Source organism: Anser cygnoides, chromosome 1, assembly GCF_040182565.1.
Source record: "Anser cygnoides isolate HZ-2024a breed goose chromosome 1, Taihu_goose_T2T_genome, whole genome shotgun sequence".
In the NCBI taxonomy this organism is placed as follows: Eukaryota; Metazoa; Chordata; class Aves; order Anseriformes; family Anatidae; genus Anser; species Anser cygnoides.
Genome location: NC_089873.1, coordinates 88,551,978 through 88,567,576, shown reverse-complemented (window position 1 = coordinate 88,567,576; position 15,599 = coordinate 88,551,978). Strand labels below are relative to the sequence as shown.

General features: G+C 38.6%; 1 protein-coding gene and 1 long non-coding RNA gene across 14 annotated transcripts in view; one reads left to right on the top strand and one right to left on the bottom strand.

Annotated features, from left to right (window-relative positions):
• EPHA6 (EPH receptor A6) overlaps positions 1-15,599 on the top strand; it is a 517,785-nt gene that overhangs the window by 475,616 nt on the left and 26,570 nt on the right. The gene's annotated exons all lie outside the window — the stretch shown is intronic.
• The window catches only part of LOC106039588 (uncharacterized), a 34,768-nt gene continuing 34,320 nt past the window's right edge, over positions 15,152-15,599 (bottom strand). For both annotated transcript variants that reach the window (XR_007166051.2, XR_007166053.2), the window contains one exon: positions 15,152-15,574. This is a non-coding gene — a long non-coding RNA (uncharacterized lncRNA). The remainder of the gene's footprint in view (positions 15,575-15,599) is intronic.

Below are 15,599 nucleotides of genomic sequence, written 5' to 3'. Positions count from 1 at the left end.
TTAGGCAGATGTTCTCCATTCATGTCCTTTTTTTTTTTTTCCCACAGAAGTGTGGCAGCCAGCAGCCTGTTCCTGGTTTAGTTCTGTATCAGTGAATAAACATTGCCCAATCATTGTTACTACATTTGTATTTTATGCTTAATGCACTTATTTAAGGCACATTTCTCTGATTTGATCATTTAATTTTTCAACAAATTTTAAAGATATCATTTGCATAAAACTTGAAGAGACTCTCTTCAGCCTCTTCTCTAACAATCTGATATAATTCATTTAAGCTGATAAATAATAAATGCAAATATATCTTTAAGTAAATGTTCTTGGTATGAAGTTTAATTTGGTCTTTGTTCCCTTGGTCCTATTTTTGTATAACTTTCTCAACTTTTTTTGTGGCTATTTTTTTTTACTTATAAATTTAGTAGTTCATTTCAGGAATTCAAATAATTCAAGTGTGTTTTAAAAAGTAAACAGGTCTGGTGCTGGGGCTGAACTTTATATCTTGAGTAAAACTTACTTCAGTCTTATTCTAGTTAAATACGTATGCTGGTCTACATTATACTAAGTTACTTAGGTTTTTATAAACATTTGCAGTTGTAAAATGCAAAGGAAGTCAACAGGCAATTCTTCAAAGCATCTAGGTTTGTCAAGGAAGCCTATTAGGCCATTTCTTATTAGCATCACATAACTACCTATTTCATTCTTTTAATTTTTGAGTGCCTGAATGTGCAGCCTTAAGTTTTGTTTTACAGAATTTACCAGTGTGCTATGTAATGTAAAAATTAATGTTTCAGCAAACTTTTGGAGAAGAATGGAAGGAGAAATACTGCAGTTTCCCATTGGGTTTAGGGTTAGATAGGTGCTGAATTTTCTTGTTAAACTGGGACCTTATTCCATGCAATAATCTGAAAAGCTTTTGACCTTCACTAGTAGCGTGCCCTACGGCGTAAGCTGGCAGTGTTTCTGCTCGTGCTTCTGTAGTACTGTTCCACCAGTGAGGCATGCCACACAGACCATGCTTCTCAAGAGCTAGTCTCTACACCACATTACTTCGGATTGTAGACATGCTGGTGCTCAGCATTGCCAGCTGAAACAGGAAGGCACACTTACAACAAATAATCCATTTATGCTATATTCAGCAGTACCATCTTCCCGACAAACCTAGTCCAGGAAATGAAAATCTTCCTGGGATCCCTTTAGTCTCTTGATCGTATTGCCTTTGTTCATAGCACAGCAACCTTGCAATAAGGGGAGGTATGGGAGGAGAGAGAAAATAGACAGATACACCTAACAGCTGTGACTAACAAAAGGAATATATTTCATTGTATAGTATTGCTTCTGAAATTTGCTTAGTTCATAGAATAAAAGGGAAAAAAAACTTACACTACAATGCACTGTAAATTATTCAAAGAAAGTAATGCATGCTGTGTGCACAGACTTTGAAAAGAAAGTCTTTTCTAAATGGGAGCTGCAAAGGTTCATGAAACTGTCATGCTCATAAATTATTTAGCAGGTCTGCTTTGCTCTTCTTGAAAGAAAAAGACTGGGATCCACAGTTTTAGTGAGTTGCTGAGTTTTAAATGTTTGCTTCTTTCCAATCACGCACAGAACACTTAGCCTCCATCAGAAATAAAAACCATAAGTAACATCTGCTTCTCAATTAGGAAAGGATAATGGCTTTTGTATATATTCTTGGTACTACTGTCATCCACAGGATAGTAATACTGCATAGTTATGTGACAGAATAATCTACAGTTTAAATTCAGATGTAGAGAATATTCTATTTCCATGGTTAAATATTTTAATGTCACTAGATTCTGTACTTGAAGTCATAAACTTCCCTCCTATTAGGGCTCTACCTTTAAGTCCTTATTGGTAACTGGGAAGAAAGCTTGTGATGATACCCTAACTTAGCCAGAGCTTTAGGCAAACATGTAGCTCTTGCTTGCAGGCTAGACTTTGTCACTCAGTTGCCCCAAGAATCTTACCTCTAGGAAGTTCTTCCTTCTATCTCTCAGCTTTGGCTACGTGTTCCTCAGTACGTGTCTTTCCATCTCAGCATGAGCTTCAGGCTGCCTCTTGTCTGCTGTGCATTACCTTCTCCCAGCACGTCTATCCCTGGGCAGAGTCAGTAGCACTACAAGCAAAACAGCCTCTATCAGAAGTAAAACTGTACATAACATAACCCCTCTCCCAGGGCTTTCACCCTGCTTTTCCACAAGAAACAATTGTAAACAAAAATAATTAAAAATTAAAGTAAGTCATATGGGTTTGCTGCCTTTATCCTCTATCATCTTCTAAAAAGATCTATAATTGCTGATAGAACTACAAAATGGTTTGGGTTGGGAGGGACCTTAAAGCCCACGTAGCTCCAACCCCCAAAGCCCCATCCAGCCTGGCCTTGAACACCTCCAGGGATGTGTTCTAGCATCCAGTACTCCTCCAAAGGTTAAGAAAAATACTCAGAGCACAACAACGAAGCTCCATATCTTCGCTCAGCCATGCTTTTTCTCAGGTTATACCTGAAGGCAGAGCCAAGTCCTTATTAAATGGATATTACAAGTTCAATTATAGGAATTTAGTTATAGGAACCTACATGTTTTAATGTACCCTTTATTACATTTACTTGAGATAGAAGAATTGCATAAGAAATTACTTGGTGACTTCCTTGAAACATTTTTTCTTATTTGTGTAGGAAGTTTCATCACAGTGGAAGTGTCAGAAAAGACAGAGCCTGGTGGACTTTTAGAGCCTGCTATTCTATCTGTCTGCCCTTACCTGGCCTATATTTTTTTTCTATGTCCTACATATCCAGTCACATTAGAAATTGTGTTTTAGCGCTGCAGGTATTATGTTTTAGTGAAAGGTACTTTCATCCACAAATAAGACATACAAATCAGAATATTTGTCCCATAGACAGCTTCGTTCCAAGTGCATGCTGTGTCCCAAGGAGATACTTTGATTGCTGTCAGTTTCCCTTGTAAGACTGTAATGACTGTTGCTTGGGATAATTTTTGTCCCTTTGTATGTGATATTTCTCCCATACCTCTAGGGCATTGGTAGCAAGCTCTACATGTGTTTTGACAGCACATTTAGACAAGGTTCCTTTCACTGGCTCCTCTGCAAGTCTCTTTTCCTTACAAAACGTCTGGTCAAGTACTAGGACTCCTGTTTACAGCTTATTTTTTAAAGGTCCCTGTAACTGTCAGTGCAGCTTTGCCTTTTTTTCCAGGCATTGTGAAATCAAGCTGCTGCATGGTTTATTCCAGTGATCTCAGAGTTTCAGGCTATATGTTCTCTGTGACGAGGCACCTGTTTCTAGTCCTGCATATACTACACTGGAGTTGAAATTGGGTATTATGAGATGTTCATTTAAAAGCTAAAAAAACATCTTGCTGATGCATTTTTTCATGTTAACTTTTCACATGAATAATGTTGTAGTGCTCTAAAGTTTTAAACATAGAAATGTAAGGATTTGAAATTAAAGTTTGAAATTAGTTATGGGGGCAACAACAGCAGCCTCCCTAATACAAATGCAATATAATACAGGTGTTCTTCAATGTTACCTTGAATCTTTGCACCTAGGTTTCTGCCTGTGGTGCACTGCATTTTTTGCACGAACTTGTTTATAACCAATAGTAAAAGGTACTTGTATTAGCTATCTGTACATCAACTGACGATGCCCTTTGGTAATCTGTGTGGTAAAAAAAAAAAAAGATGTATAAAACAAACTCATAAGAAAAAACTGATGCGACGTAGTCTTCAGTAGGTCTGTAACTCAAGCTTTAAAAGTTCTGCTCAGAAGATCCATCATATTAAGATGAATAGCAACACTGCGGTCATCAGTTTGTGTGCACGAGCTTAATTATAGCAAATACACAGGCTGGATTCCACAAACTGCTAGCCTCTTGCTTGTCAGCACTTGTGATTTTTACTCTGAATCACCTTGTTATCTTTGGGAAGAATCAGCTCTTGGAATATTCATAGGACTGAAATTCAGATGCATTTTTTCTAGTTCTTGTAGGAGTAAGAAAACTTATAAATAAATAAATAAATAACTTATCCCTTAAAAGATCCCCTCTAGAAAGTACTTAAAAAAAAAAAAAGAAGCAATATCTTGCAATTCGGGTCATAATTTTTTCATGTTCAGATTTAATATTAGTGCATTCTGAAAATCCAGGTTTCTCTAGGTCAGAGAGATGGAGAACAGGGCAAGGACAAGCATTTATGAGGAACCTACTAATCTCCAGCCGAGATCTTATTCTATTATTACAGAGACTTATATTTTGGTGGATTTGCTGTGGAAAAGGTTATTTTTTCCATAGTTAAGATACACATTACTCTTCCTGGTATCCATGCAACACCAGTCTTATAGTCCATGGGAACAGCAGCTCAAAGATGTTTTGCACTCCTGCATGTTTCATAGCCATTGAGCATTTTTATTTGCACTGTCTGTGTTGCTAGTGTGTCCATGGAACTAGCTGTTTATTGCTCAGGAATATTTTTTTTTCCTGTATGCACATATATTTGTTGTCAGTCTGCTTTAAAATAGCAAATCATGATTTTCTGTCCTGTAAAGTTTTTATAGGCCTATATCTTTCAGTAACATAACAGAAGTTGATAAGAATTCATGAGGATTCAGGGAGGGTTATTCACGCAAAAGGCCATTGTGATCATCTCATGGGATTTTTTTCACCTTTGCCTAATCTTGTTTTTTTCCCACTTCTTTCTGCTTTGCATCATCTTACCAAAAACATAGAGCTATAGACAGAATAGGTGAGGTGTCTTAGCTGAACTTAGTGATTACTTAGACAAGATCATGGCACTGTAGCTAAAGTAAACCATGATGTTTATACTAGAAATGGACCAAACGTTGTGTGTTCACTGGAACATCTGTGAATTTGGCTTGATGACAAGTCCCAGAGCAATACATGAAAGCCAACATTTTGTTCCTGCAGCCTAGTAGTGGTGAGGTGTGTTTGATCAAATTAATGATGAGGTACTAAATAAATAAAATAATAATCAAACGCACGGCAAAAAATATGAAACTGAATTTTCATTATGAAAGTTAGCATGCAGATTGAATGACAAAAGAGAAGTTATTATTAGCTGCCTATCAGATCTTTTGAGTTGAACTGAAAAAAGGAAATTGAACAGAATGTTCTTGGAGGTTAAACATCTTTCTGCTCTTTTTCTAGTATTTACAAAGATCAGAGATAGGAGATCAACACCATTTTATTTTGGGAGGTGCACCACAGTGTTGCACTGAGGAAAAGGTTTGATTTAATCTCATAGTGAATGTGATTCATTTTTTAAGTCTAGAGATTTATATATGTTACTGGTGCTTAATAACTTTAGCAACATTTCCTCAGTTGTAGGTAGAATGTAATGATAGGACTGGTAAGTATTATAAAGATTGCTTCAAGGTGGAATTGTTAGAGATAATACATTTCCTTACATCCCATATTTCATCATTTCCTGGTGAGGTGCGTACTGTGAGAATAATTTTCATTTTTTCTGTAACAAAACAGAACTGGCTCTTCTTTGTCTGTAATTATTTCTTTCTTACAGATCTGTATGTTGATTTTTACTTAAGTGAACAGACTACAAAGGAGAAAGGTGTCTATATACGCATTCATAGTGGTTGACTGTAAATTTGTTCTTCTGTTTTTACAAGTGCAAAATCCTTTGTAAAGCTCTTTCCATTGTGAGATGAAGGCACAGCCCAGGAAACCGACAACCACAATAAGCTGGAACTTTGTCTCAGAGGTTTTTGCCAAAGAGTTGTCAATTTTAGACAAAGGAGAAAAATGTCATTTACAGCCTGTTTTCAGTAATAGTGAGCATCCAGAAATCCAGGTATTGCCAGTAAGAATTTCAGGTATTCAGCATATTCAACAGTTCTCAACCTCCATCTCTGTTTCTCCTGCTGTTAAATGGAGAGAGTAGCTTCTGCAAAGGGCTGCCATGAGAGTAATTAGTTATGAGCTGTAAAGCACTCTGAAGAGCAAAATGGTGAAGCAGTGTTATGGCACCATTTTAATGTTTAACAAATTTCAGCAAAAAACGCCTCTTGTTTTGGGGAATACTTACGAAATACAAAGTGTGAAAAACAACTTCTCCTAATTCGGTTACAGTGCTTGGAAAAATCATTATTGGTCAGTGTACCTCAAACTTTATAGGCTTTTATATAAATGTGAAGACAATTGAGGGAACAGTACAAAAACAAGCTTGTTTTTCTGATTAAGGGTTTTGTATGGTACATTTGCTGTGATTACCCTGAATCTAAAGAAGGCAGTTTCAGCCCTGAGCTTTTTAACCCTCAAATGCCAGAATAAACAAAGTAATTTAAATATCCTTGTGCTTATTTTTAGTAGACATTTTTTCTGCAGCAGCAATTTACCACAGCTCCCATATCCCATTGCCAAAAACCTTAAACAACTGATAGATTTTGAAGCACTTTAAAAAGACCAAATGTGCAATAAAATATCATGGCTTTTGTCCATTAACACAGTGTTTGTGTATATTGCAAAAAGCAGTACACATAAAAAACCTGATCAGTCCATTTTTTCCATTAATTCTATGTAGCTGTGAGAAACCGAAGACTCGTTTTCCCCAAATTCTTGGTTTTTTTTGTTTGTTTATCCAAGTTCAATCCCGTGGATGAAATTGGAAGTGAGGGCTAGAAAGACGAAGAGCGTGCCATCAACAGCTTTATTTAGACTAATGAGATCATGATCACTTCAGCATCCTAAAGGGAACCTGGGTTGGAAAACACAAGCTGCAGAAAAAGAGAGTTTGGAAAAGCACAGGACAACCTATTCACATGTGTGTGGCTAGAAAGCTAGCCCACAATTGCATCTCCAATGTAAACAGGTGCATAAGTGTTGAAAAGCTTGAAGCCTTTTTGCATTAACACCTATTCACATGGTACATCAAACATGGTGGCAGCAATTGAATGCGATCTGTAAGCACAGTGAGGATGATAAATAGACAGATGTGCCATAAGTACCTTGGAAAGGAGATGGCATGCGCAAGCATAACATGCTGGGGTGCTCGATTTCTGTAAGAAAGCAGAAACACTGGTATTGACAGCAAAATTTAAGGTTGTGTAAACAACCAACTACAAATTTTAAAAATGTAGGTAAAGCTTTTCTACTGTCTTGCCTGGCAAAGAGAGCAAGAAGTGAGTGAGATATTGCCACGAAGAATAATGCCTGAAACCATGAAACATGAGATAAAGATGTGGGATTGTATCCTATGACCCCAGACAGATTAAGACTGGAGACATACTTTTTTCAGCCGAGATAAGTCAGCAGAAGCAGTAGCAGATGCATTTAAAAGCCAAAGATCTCTAGCACCCACTTGTATTTCAGAAACAGCAAAAGTCAAAGATCATTTGTAGCAAGTGATTGCAAATCAGAGGAATGGGTGTAAAAAGCATTTATGCCAGGCACTGAAACATGAGGGTCCAGTGAACAGCTTAAGTAGACAGAGTAAACTTAAGAGATGAGCAAGAGAGTGGCCGCATTGCTGGGAGTGTATCTTGTGCACACCCTGTGGGATTCAAGGCAGAAAGAGCAATGAAGAGCTCCCTTTCTGAATGCTACATCTTATCTGGGAAAGAAAACTGGATCAAAGCCTGGTTTTTCTTTCAAGTTGATTTTTATGTTATAGGTGGCGGGGATGAGGGGTTGCATTGCTTTTTTTAATTTATTTTATGGGTGTTATGCCAAAACTGCAGCCTAATCTACCTTTCATTAGCCGTAAGAATACGTGCCATAGAGCTATTAATGCTCTGGCCCTGGAAAAAGTTTCACAGAGTGTGCCAGAAGGTGTGGAAATTTGTTAAAGAGGATAGATGGCTCACCTAGAGCAATTTCCCAGAGCACGCTCTTGAAGTTGTAATTAGTGAGCTCTCTCATGCCTGGAATAAATCAAGTATCATTCTGGAAATTGCTGATAAGGGGTGGTGGCTTCTTTTCAGTGTTGTTTTTGGTGTTGTTGAATCACTGGACACTGAATTTACCTGTGAAGTTTTTCATCAGCATTATCTTGATACTGCTGTTTTTACCAGATGTAACAATGATACCCATTCTTTGCAAGATTAAAGTGCTTTCTTCAGCTCTTCCACCACAACTAAAGGGACCTTGTGGGTTGTTGGGAACAACTGATGACAATCATGAGATCACGATAGAAATTTTCCAGTCTACACCGAAATAAGCAGTGGAAGGCCACATATGCTGTAACATATTCCCCTCTTTCTTGTAAGTGTGAAAATAGGTGGTAGTCTGATTAGTGTTGCTGCTCTTGGAAGTTGTATGAATTTCTGGGTTTGGAAGTAGACTTGCACTTTACACAGAAGATCTTGAAAATAAGAACTCAAAACCATGCACTAGTATTCCATAATTTCACCCTTCATTGATATCGAAACCTGTGTGCTTTAATTTCCTTAAGAGTACAAGGTCATAATCCAGAAATCAAGGGCAGCAAATCTGTAAACCAAAGAGCTGTTATTTTGAGACAAAGGAGGAAATTTTTTTTTCTTAAAATGTCATCAAGTTCTGCTGTGTCTGTGATTTATGCTCTTCCCCAGTGCTATTACTGAAAGAGTTTACCTGCATGTACTTTAGATGCCACAGGCAGAGCTGTGCTGGTGGCTGCCTGTCGGAACACGCGTTGTTTTGCTGCTCTCCTGAAGAGCTTTGGTAATCCATTTCCTTTTTGTGTATATATTCATTTTTTTTCATACATAAGTGTAACTGAGATGATTGAAGAAAGGAAAAAATCAGAGCATATGCTTTTTTATAGCACAGGAAGGGGCTTGCTGAAGTAGCTGCACCTGTTTATTATGCGGGCTGGCTGTGTAAATGCATCACTGCCATGCATTTGTGCCTTAAGGCAGGAGTTAAGCCAACTTTGATGTAACTTAGCCAGAGGCATACCCTTAATTTGCATAGAACCCAAATGCTAAAAATTATGGTAATGGTCATTTATCAGTAAACTTGTGGTTAAAAACATTTTGTCATTTGCGATTCCAGCTCTGCTAGATGAACATTTCTAAATTGGGGGCAGAGACGACCTACCTCATTTTGCATTATTCTAAACTAGGTGGATTTTTCAGTGAAAAACACGTTTTTGTTTTGTTTTGATCAGTAGAGATACTCTTAAAGGTCAAAACAAGTTTCAGCTACTTCGGTGAAGCTTTTAGGTGAATTCATTAAAGTAAAGCAGAAATCACCATTGCTTGGAGGGTGTATAGCAAGTTATATAAATTACTATTCCAAGATAAACCACAGCTGGTTTAGCACCAGTGGCAACTCTGATGTCAGAGAATAATCGCACCTCTCATTATGCCATGTATCTTCTTACCTTTGTATTCCAATAGTCTGTTAAACAAAGTACCCCTGAGGGCTGTTTATCCCTAGATAATAGTCTCTACTGTTAAGTACTACTTCATCAAAATGTTTCTTTCTGATGATGTCTTACTGTAATATATCATGGAAGTGACAGCTAATATATTATATGATAAAGTAAAATATCCCCTGAGCAAGGTACAGGAATGATAAATTATGTTAATATGTTATTCCCATTATATTATCATCAGTCAGATGATGATTTAGTATGATGTATCATCAGAAAAAGATAATCTAATAGTGTATTACTCAAAACTTTATGCCATCTGGGGAACACAAGTAAATTCAACTGACAAAAGTTGAATATAGGACAAAAGGTATCCTAGTCCCACAACTCATGTACAGCCTAAATTAAAATGCATCAAGATATAGAAAAGAAGTAAAAAACATAAGTCTAGGAAGTGCAATACTAAGAAATATTGTTATTATAGAGGTCAGAATTAAATTTTCAGTGCCTGTAAACCAACGTTACACTAGTATTAGCCATTGTATAACATATTAGCATCACCATTAGTATGACTGGAGCTTCCATGCAAGTGTCAGTCAATGCTTTGTCCTTGTAAGCTAGTGATGGTAGTGAAATAGAAACTAACTTGGTGTTCAGTGCCCTTTACTCATTTGACAGAGATTTAGTTCAATGTGGGTATCTGCAGGAAGGCTCAACCGCATTTCTGTGCCAAACTATTCATCATCAAACAGATGGTTATCCTATTATTCAACAATTTGCATGCTGACATGCTGCAGTGATCTATGGATGATACCAGTATGTCACTAAACCAAATAGAAATATCAGAGAAACTTTGTTGTGAAGCAGCCCCTTAGACTGAAAACTACTCCCTCATGTTAATTTCTTTGTAATTTTTTGGTGATATGTTTCATCTATATTTGTGTAGTTATAGTATGATAACACTGTGTTGTAATTTCTGCCATAACAGGATTCCTTGGTCATAGGACAGGGAAAAATTATTTCATGAGCAGCAACTTAATGAAGCCCTACAGTTATCCTAGTTCTCAGGCTATGTTCTACAACCTCAATAGTATAACTTCTCATCTCAAAGTCTTCAAATGGCACTTTCACAGTACCTTCAGTTTCTTGGTGTGCTCCAACAGTTTCACTTCCCTGATAAGACTTAGAGCCCTCCATTGTCCCTGTGGCCTCATACAACATCAAACCACTCATATTTCCCTTCTGTGTCCCTATACCATCTCCCCAGTAGTCCTAGCATTTGCCTGGTTTCTCTAGCTGGGAAAGACGTAGTGTGTTATGCCCAGCAGATCAGCTAGTGTACAGCCTGACCTGCAACCTAGCTGCTGCCTTCTGCTCTGAGAACAGCTGTGAACTGAGCTCTTCTGCCTTTCCTTCAGGAGAAACAGTAAGTTCTCTCCTTTGTTCAAATATTGCTTTTCATTAAATAGGGGTGAAAACAGAAAGGAATCAGGTGCTTAAATGTAGAGGTTTATTGTCCTCTGAGACATCAAGGGGTACCTGAGATAGGTGCAGAGGACTGCAGATGTGACACTGTGGGAGACCTGCATTTTCCTAAAATAGCAAGTGACAGTGCCAAAAGGGACACTTGACACCATGTTTAGGTGACTTAATCAAGCCTTTGATGTCTTTCCAATCTCTACCTTTCTCTCATACATGCCTCTTGAAATTGCTGGTGGTTCAAAGTGTGGGGGTTGATGGTCAGGCATGCAGCTGTAGCTCATGCACTTTGTTTCTTTGGAGAACCTGCAGGGTGACACTGGGAGTGCTTTGGTGCAGCACAGGAGAAGTGGCTGTTGTGGTCCTCTTGTCTGCTGAGCCTCACTGCCCGCCCTGTCTTTGGCAAGCAGTTTCTCATCTTTGTCAGAGCTCTGTGTCTCCAGGTGGGAAGATGGGAGATGGTGCCCAGTATTTGACCATTGCCTGGTCCCTGTCGTGTTTCTAAACCCATGGCTCTTTTCCTTCGTAAGCATCTGTTCTCCCTCTCCCCAGCAATATATAAACAATATTTTTACATAGGATGTGGGTTCACTTAGAGACATGAAACTTGCAAGTTTCCCAACAGTCTGGGCATAATTTTATTCTCTTTTTTTATTATTTTTTCCACCCTGAAGTGAATTTATTTATTGCTGAAGATATGAAGCTGTAATCTTTACAAGATAGCGTCCATGGAATAAACATAAGACCTCCACACACACCCAGTAGCTGCTTTGCACTGTAACAGGGCAGTATTTTTACAGATAACACTGTGCCAGTTTATCTCCTTAGTACTCAGTCCTTTTTCTGTTGCTAAAACTTAGCAAATGCTGTACTATTTATTTCCTTTTGTCAATGATTTTAGCCATCTAGGATATATATAATCATTGGGGTCCATTACAAAGGTGTAAAATTGTAGTCATAGAATCAACAACATTTTGTGATCCTTCAGATAGCTGTCTAAAATTATACTGTCTCACATAAAGAACACCTCACTTCAGATGTCTTTAATTTTTTTTAGCTTTTAATTTTTTAAAAATATATATATTTTTTATTGTTAATAGCATGTTCACTGTCCACTCTTTTGCAGTCATACTTTTACACCATGTTGCATTTTTTACACCATATTTTACCCGCAAGTCAATTGAGAACAGAGGAAGGGAATACTGATCAAACTCAGCCAGCCCCAGTGCCTTTTAGTTCAGTAGCACGTTTCCAAAATGCAATCAGTAGCAAACTCCAAGGAGGGCTATAGGAAAAGAGTTTGGCCAGCAGAACTGAGGAAGTGATTGTCCCCCTGTACAGGGCTCTGGTGAGGCCGCACCTCAAATGCCACACTCAGTTCAGGGCCCCTCATGACAAGAAGGACATCGAGGGGCTGGAATATGTCCAAAGAAGGGCAACAAAGCTGCTGAAGGGTCTAGAGAACAAGTTTTATGAGGAGCGGCTGAGGGCACTGTGGTTATTTAGCCTAGAGAAAAGGAGGCTCGGGGGAGACCTTATTGCTCTCTACAACTACCTCAAAGGAGGTTGCAGAGGGATGGGGGGGCAGTATCTTCTTCCAAGCAACAAACAGGAGGAAATGGCCTCAAGTTGCATCAGGGGGAGGTTTAGGTTGGATATTAGGAAAAATTTCTTCACTGAAACCATTGTGAGTCATTGGACCAGGCTGCCCAGGGAAGTGGCTGAGTCACCGTCCCCAGAGGTATTAAAAAGACACGTGGGTGTGGTACTTACGGACGTCGGTGAGTGATAGGCTTGGCAGTACTAGGTTAACAGTTGGACTTGATGATCTTGGAGGTCCTTTCCAACCTAAATGATTCTATGATTCCCAGTTAGAGGAATCAGAGGTGTGTATCTTTCATGAATATTTCTTCTGTAAGTTCATCTAGTTACTTTTTGGGGATGTTTGTATTTTTAGAGTCCACAACATCCTCTGGCAATAAATGTCATTGTGAAACAAACAAACAAAAAAACTCACTTTGTTGTTGTTCTTAATCTGCTATTTGCCACTTACATGTGATATACCCTGGTTCTATACTCTAAGCAAACACATATACTCTCCACCTATTTTCCTATTCATTATACTTAGGGTTGCTTAGATCTCTGATAGTTTCTTTTATTCCATGCGTTTGAACATCCCTCATGTCTTTTTCTGCAGATCTGTTAGCTTCTGTTAGTGTGTCCTTTTTGGATGTGGGATCAAGACTACAATCAGTAGACAATATGCAGGAATACAGTAGGTTTCAACAGTCATATTTTTTTTTCTTTTCCTGATCATTTCTATGTCTTCATTTCTTTTTTTCTTTTTTTTTTGTCCTCTTCAGTCTGCATTGAGCATGGAGTTGATAATTCCAAAGAACTGTCTGTTATAACCACAACATATCAGTCTTGAACAGTGATAGGTTAGTAGAGTCCTGTTATTTTTTAATGTAAAGTTAGGAGCATTTTGTTTTTGTCTTTCACTTTATATCACTGAATTTTGTGCCACTTTATAAGTTGGCAACTCAGTATCATAAGATTCTGGGCAAATCTGGGGGGGTCTGTCACCATCCTTGCTACCATGAATACCTTTTAGTTATTAGCACAGTTTTACCTGTTCACTGTCCAGTCTGTATTGTAGATTCCTTCTACATACACTGACAGCAGGACATTAGCATTGGTCCCTGGGGGTTGCCACTCTAAAAGTTGACCTTTTCCTTCTGACTGTTTGTTTCCTTTCTTTAAAGCAGTTACTAATCCATGAACTGACTGAAACTTAAAGAACCGTCAAACTCCTTCAGGATAAAATGAGAAGTGACCTCACAAAAATGTGAGCGGAAGATTTAATTCATCCGTTACTGAGCTATTAATTCTCCTCTGCACTTCCTGACCCAGCTGGGATGAAATGTAAAGCAATGATACTTGCAGAGTAGCTTAGTCTCATAATAATTCTGATCATTGTCATCTGTGTATGACACTAACTCTCAAAAGAGAAGCCTATCTTTTGTGATGTTTCTGACACATTTCTAGAACAAAGTTTTTAAGAAGCCTTAGATAAATAAAATCTAGTATGCCCCACAGCAAGCTGTATATGAATTCAGTATCTAAGTCCCTACATTCTCTCTAGTACAGCACCCCAAAAAAATCCTTTGCAGACTCATTTTGAAGAAAACATGCAAGGCTTTTGTTAATGGAATATGAAAATGTATACTGGAGACAGTACTGCAGCCTATATACTGTTAATTTTGCATTTAAATCCATTTGCTTTAGTCCTCAATTTCCAAGCTTCTATATGCTTCTGAGTTCTTATTGGCCTCTTCTAATTGCATGCTGTGGGAGGAATCGTGGCAGGGGTTCGGGGACAAGGCAGTCAAGTCTGAATGATCTGGGCATTATGGCAGCACAGAGAAAGGTCACTCGATCATTGAAACATGGGAACTGTTTTTTGTGCATGTCAACTAGATATTCGTGTTGAAATCACTAGCTGTGAAATCGTTAATGATAGTTAATGATATGAAGTGTTCAAGCAGCACATGGTAACAGTTTACTTTTGATCCAATAATAAACACTTTATGGAGCCCTGGTGAAGTCAGGGGCATCATTTCAGAGGCAAGTCTTGACTGATGCTTTCAAGAAAGCATAATGCCTGGGAACTTTTTTTTTTTTTTGATTCAACTTACTCATTTTTGGAGAAATATTTTTATCCAGTAACTCAATTCTGCAGTAAGAGTGGATCTTACGGCAAATTTCTTTGTTACGGAGTTGTGCAATGTAAGGTATCCTTCAAATAAGCATCTCAGAACAAATCCCCTTCACCTTTTCCATTGACTTCAGTAGGACTAGTCATGTAAGCAAAGTGAATAGGCTTTGGGTGTGCAGATTGAAGGACTCTGTAGGAGTAACTTTCAAGAAATTGGTTACGGCTGTAATGTGAGCTGTGCTGACACAGCTGGCAGATAGCTTGAAATTGATGCTCTCAGAAAGAGATAGATCTTTGCCAGAAATATTAGTTTCAAGAAAAATGACCTTTTTTCCTATCTTTACTGTCAAGTAGCGCTGTAGTTTCTAAACTGGATTTGTAGAGATGCATGACTCTGATATTTAATTTCAGAAAAAGAAATAATTTCTTTGTTATTGATGGCCAAGCACCCAATATTGTAAAATTCACTGATGCATTCTTAGTGCTAGGGAAATGCCAAGGTCTACCCTCTACAACATTTGGAGGTTCCTTGGCCCCACCGGTCTTAGCATTACCTTTCAAAAAAACAGTCTGGTTCAAAAAAAGTGTCTGGTTCTTACCAGGGCTCTGAGGACACCACCAGGCCTCCTCGGGGGCCTCTCCCCGCCCCTGCCCATGGGCTCAGGACCCCACCTCATTAGCACTGCAGCTGGCCAGCCCAGTCCTTTTGGATTGGAGATGTTCAGATTTGTTGGATTGACCTTGGCTTGCCTTTGCCTGATGCTCACAGGGCTGTCAACAGTGCCCATTACCATCACCACCTTGCTCTGCTCGTGCTGCCAGGCACCTTGGGGTGAACCTGGTCCACGAGGGCATTCCCAGCCTCCACCACAGCTGCTCCCAGCTCTCCTTCCCTTAGGGAGCAGACCTGCTCTTGCGTCTCTCTGACACCTCTAGCTGTCAACTTCTGAAGGTTAAATCTTTTTTCTTTTTCTCTTTGTCTTTTCCTTCTTCCTCTTCACTTTCTTCTCCCTTCTTCTTCTGAAACAAAACAACAACAACAACA